We start from the raw sequence: 6,000 nt of genomic DNA, 5'->3' as shown, positions 1-6,000 counted from the left end.
TGGGAAGGGAAACTTACATGGTAATTTAGGGGCACAGAAGCTACAAGATGATGAAAAGGAATTTATCTACCACCTAAAAAAAGATTCCACAGTTCAAGAAAGAGAAATTCCTATATTTCTTTAAATGGAAAAAATTATCTCTGCAGAGCTGTGTTGACAAGAGAGTTGGAGAACACAAGGAACAATCTTGCATGTCCTTTCTACTCAAGGTAGAAATCCCACAGACAATATGAGACTTTCATCCTACCTAGTGTGAATGTCAGGGGAACTTTCCGGGAAAAAACACCTTGTGCTTGTTCTCTGGGACTCCAACTTTCTAATTAGTTTTGAGGCCCAGTGTAACATCTAGACACACAGAGCAGTACCATAGCTTTATATTGCTGCCACAAGTTCCTTGAGAGTGGAGAGAACTTCCCAGGCAGTCTGCAGCTTGGGATCCTTCTGGGTTTCTTAAATTTTAAAATAAGATATATATATATATATATATATATATATATATATATATATATATTTTTTTTTTTTTTTTTTTTTTTTTTTGGTCCGGTCGTGGGGCCTGAACTCTGGGCGCTGTCCCTCAGCTCTTCAGCTCAAAGCTAGCATTCTACCACTTGAGCCACAGTGCCACTTCAGGTTTTTTTTCTTTTTTGCTTATGTGGTGCTGAAGAATCAAACCCAGGGCCTCATGCATGCAAGGCAAGCGCTCTACCACTGAGCTACCTTCCCAGCCCCTTTAAATTTTAAAATATAAAATTGTGGTAAAATACACATGAAATATATCATTGTAACCATTAGGAAGTATCTAGTCTTATACTTCTGAATTGGTGGACAACCCATCCTCAGAACTCCTTGCCTGACAAAACTGAAACCATGTCCATTAAACAAATTTCCATTCCCTCACCCCCCAGCATTTGGTCACTACCATTCTACTTTCTGTCTCTACAAATGTGACTACTGACCACTTTCTCATTTATTCGGATAGGGTGAACTAGGAGACTAATCCTCTCAATGCTTTCCTTAATTCACAGATATATATGTTATCTCATTGAGTGGTAACAATCATTCCACTTTAGGGAAAATCCATTCCTGCTCTTCTTTAGAAAGTAGTAGTAGCTTCAGAGATTGTGACTTCAGTTCTCAGTTGATTGCCCCATCTAGCAAATAACTCAGAACTAAGAGTGGATGCTGTGTCTTAAGTGCTGTCCATGGTTCTGATTTTGGCTAGATGGAAAACCAGGGTCAGGGACACCTCTTTTTCAAAAGTATCCCAGCCTCTTCCAGGCACTAGGCTATTGGAAAACTGACAGGCAAGCTCAGCCAGTACCTGCCTTGCTTCAAGCCAAGGGCTTGAACCCTGCACCTCCTACTCCACAGGCCAGGTGGGGGCACACTGGGGAAGCCAAGCACAAGAGCTGCTGGGCTCTGCTACCCCAGTTTCAGAGCTTATTTTCTATCTCAAAGCCAGCTAGAGATGCAGGGTACCCTGATATGTGATCTGCAGCTTCAAGTCTCTAACGCTTGGAGTTCTGGAGCTTAAGCTACAGTAGTCAGGTTTCCTTACAAAGGATCTCACACAGGGAGGGGTGGCCAGGACTAGCTGTAAGGTAATACACATGGCCCCAGAGAAAATTGGATACATTGGGATCCATTTATTCCCTTATTCATTCTTGAATGAGGGTTCTATGCAGCACTGCATTGGACTGGGAATAAAATAGTGGGGAAAAAATCATGATCCTCACTAAACCATACAACAAGGGAGACAGTGTAGAAATAAACTAAATCTCAGGGAGAGTAGGAAGAAACTTTTAAAAAGTGATGTTTCTATCAGCAAGAGATGATGGTATTGAAGGCAGTGCCCAACTGTTCCTAGGGAGTGATTTTTTTAAATAGGTTTTTTCTTGTGTAAATACTGTACCCGAGGGATTACAGTTACATGAACAAGGTAATGAGTACATTTCTTATCAAGCATTGCTGCCTCCTCCTTTGTTTTTTCCCCTACCATCCCTTCCTCACCCCCCCCCCCAAATTGTAAAGTTCGTTTTTCAACATATTGTCTTGTACATCTCATTGTTGCGATGGGTCAACCTGTATCCCTATTTAAACATTTTTTTCCTTCCCCTCCCCAAAGGAGGGGATTTTTAAGAAATATTTTTTATTGTAAAGATACTGTACAGAGGGGTTACGGTTACATTAGTAATGTAATGAGTAAATTTCCTATTGAGAATTGTTACCCCTCCTTTGTTTTCCCCCTGCCATCCCTTCCCTCCCCACTTCCCCAACTCGTCCCTCCCCCCCCCAAGTTGTAAAGTTTTATTTTTTCAACATAGTGTCTTGTACATCTCATTGTTGCAATGGATCAACCTGTATCCTTGTTTTAGCATTTTCTCTTCCCCTCCCTAAATTAGAAAACTGTATATACAAGATGCAGGGTACCAGAATGAAATACAGTGAAAACAGGGGTTATGATAGGGGGAAAGAACATACAAAAGAAACAAAAAAAATCACATAGGACATTAAAAACAACAGCAACAAAGAAAAAACCTTGTGTCCCTATCTTGGGCTTCATTTCGCTTAGCATCACATAGTACATTAAAAACAACAGCAACAAAGAAAAAAACCTCGTGTCCCTATCTTGGGCTTCATTTCACTTAGCATCATCTTACATAGTCATGTGTATAGCTTTTGACCTTTTCTCCTTATCTGGTATTATCCTAGACATATACTATTTGTTGCAAGTAAGGGAAACCATGGGACCTATGTTTCTTTAGGCCTGGCTTCACTTAATTTTTTTCCAAGTCTTTCCATTTCCTAAAAATTGGGGCAGTGTTATTCTTTCTGATGGTAGCATAGAATTCCATATATATATATATATATATATATATATATATATATATATATATACTGAGGGCATTCATCTACTGAGGGGCATCTGGGTTGGTTCCATATCTTAGCTATCGTGAATAATGCTGCAATAAACATAGTTGTGCTGGTAGCTTTAGTATGGCCTTGTTTGTGATCATTTGGGTAAATGCCCAAAAGTGGGATTGCTGGGTCATGTATAGTCTTTTGAGAAACCTCCATACTGCTTTCCAAAGTGGTTGAACAAGTTTACACTCCCATCAACAATGCAGTAGGGTTCCAAGGGGGTGATTTTTAAAATGCAGTATGAGAGCTGGTCCAAAACTCTGTAAGGAGTGGGAAGGGGGCTGAGTGGACAGAGATAATTAGCTATAAGGAGGTCTGAGTCATCAACTTGGAGAACTCAGGGGTTTGGGAAGTACAGCCCTTGGGAGAGTTTGTTTCATCTCTGACATCACCCCTTATCTTCCATTCAACAAATGCTCATCATCTACTACATGGCAGGCACTGTGTGCAGGGAATTTGAAACAACAGTGAAGGGCTAATTCCATCTTCACAGACAAGGGTACTGTCCATACTCTTTCTCCTTCTCCTTTGTTATAGAAGAATCCAGTTTTCATCCTTGGTTCTTCAGAGAATGAGCACATGTAGTTGTCAGAAAATCATCCATGATAAATGCAGAAAACAATGAAAAATCAGGAACTATCAGAAGAATGTGTGTAAAGGCACACAGGGACAAAGTGAGTTGTGTGGTTTAAAAGTTAGTATTGCACTGTGTTTTCAGGGTTGGGAGGCAGTCAGGAGGTGAGGCTGAGGTAGCTACCCAGTAAAGGTAGAATGCAGAAACTTGCATATGCAGATTGCCATTTTGTTTTTAAAAGAAACCACTTTGACAGTGGTTAGAAAATGGAATCTAGTAAGAGTGAAGCTGAGAGACTAGATAGGAAATGACAGTCTGTGTGGCAAGAAGATTTGACAACTTTCCAGTTTGATTTCCCATATAATTTATTCCCTTGTGGTAAATATTGATGACAGAAGGGTAGATATGTTTGCACTGCCATCTCTTCCCTTGTTTACCTTTAAATTTCATTTCTTCCAAGCTAAAAGTCAAAGGTTCTAGTAAGACATACGTTCCAGCCTCCCTTTTACAGATAGCTTAAGATATGGCATACTAAATAAACTGCCCAATATCACAGAACTTAGATTTGCCAGGAATAACAGAATTTTCACATCTTTTTCATTCCTAGTTTTCCAATTCTTTTCTTTTTAAATTGTATTTTATTGTAAAGATGCTGTACAGAGGGGTTACAGTTACATGAGTACGGTAATGAGTACATTTCTTGTTCTTTTTTCTACTATCCCTTCCCTCCCGTACCTCCCATTTCCACCTGTTGTAATCTAGCCACAAACTCGTGCTGATCCTAACTCCTTCATGAGAGTGGATGGTTGAGGGCTACAGAGTGGGCTGTTGGTAATTCTGATCCCCCCCCCCTACAAGTAAATCTTAAGAATTTTAACTCCTTGGCCACAATACTTATTCTAGTTGGGGTTTCTCAGCTTTGGCAATATGCATATTTTGGTTTGGATCCTTTCTTGTGGGAGCCTGACCTCTGTATTATACAATGTTTAGCAACATCCTTGGCCTCCACTTACTTGCCGTTTGAAGCTTCTTGGTTGTGACAACTAAAAATGGCCACATCTCCAGCCCCAGTCAAGAGCCATTATTCTAAGGAATAGGCAGTTAAGAAAAATTACCCAAAACTTAAAAGCAGGTAAAAGATTAGTGAACATTTTTGGCTGGAGTTCTAGACATTGACAAACAGGCTAGAGATTTAATTTTTTAGACTTAATCTGCTGTATGATCAGATTTACAGCTCTGTAAGGGTAGGGATCTATTTGCAGGAACCTGATAGCATTACAAATAATTCTTTTCCACTAGCATTACATATTGCCAGTAATATCAGAATTACTTATTGACCTATAAGGCCAATTTTGCATTTGCCTAATGCTATTGTAGTTTTTCAAATTCTTTTTTTTTTTTTTTTGGACTGATATTTAAACCTACACGTTCGGGCAACCGGAATGTGAATGTTAACTAGGTGAAATTTGCTTTCCATTTATAGCTAGTTGAGGGAGAAAAACTGATAGGTCCTGGAGTATGGAAACCAAGTTCTTGGTTTCTGCTCTTATAAGCGCTCCACTGACCCTGAATATGGCTAGTTTGGGCTTTGTCCACCAATGGTGAATGGCAGAAGGGACCCAGCTTCTCCTCCCCTTCTTATCCCCAGTGCTGCATATCAAACCCTGGGCCTTCTTTCACCCCTGAGCTACAGCCCTGGTCCTAGCACTGGTGTTTAGAACTGTCCCTTTTCATGCAAACCCTCCAAATTTATCTTCCTTGAGAGAAAATGTAGAGGCGCCACCGGCTGAACCCACCCTGTCATAATTAATGCACCAAATGTGTGAATAAGTTATCCTGTGGACTCCAGAGAAAATTGGCTGCCAGATGACTGCCACCACAGGACCCCAGTGATAGCATGAAAGGCAAGAAATGCCAAGTCCTTTCCCAATTCTAATCTACCAAGTCCTGACTTTTAGTGTTTGTTTTGAGCTACAAAGTTCTGGGATGGTTTGTTACATAACTTTAAATAACCAGGATAGTCTTTCAGAAAAATGTTCATTGTATCATTATTTTCTAGTTTTAATCCCAATATCACATGCCCCTGAAGAAATTTAAGCCTCCTTTTCTTTTACAACAGGTTACAGAAAAGTGTTCACAGGAGAACTGGACCCCCACGTCTACTAAACTAGTGATCTGGAAGCTCAACTACTAAAGAATTGCCTGAGAAATTGTCTGAAGCCCTAGTTAAGGACTTACCTATATATTCTTACTGAGTCTTGTGCAGGTCATAGGAATCTCAATTTTAAGATACCCACCCAAGTGATTTCTGACATTGGTGGTCCCAAGAAGATACAGGAAAGGCATCCCAGTAAGCGATGTGAACAAGACTGTAGTAGTCCAACGGAAAACAAAGCACTTACTGTTCGGATCCCATCCTCCAGTTTGATTTCTAAGCTTGAGTTCTTTATCTCTTTATCGAATTAAAAACACCTTATTTACCCAAAGTTTTGTGTGTTTTTTAT

Source organism: Dipodomys merriami, unplaced genomic scaffold (assembly GCF_024711535.1).
Source record: "Dipodomys merriami isolate MVZ:Mamm:240054 unplaced genomic scaffold, mDipMer1.0.p SCAF_25, whole genome shotgun sequence".
NCBI lineage: Eukaryota > Metazoa > Chordata > Mammalia > Rodentia > Heteromyidae > Dipodomys > Dipodomys merriami.
Note: the sequence above shows the minus strand (reverse complement) of the source record.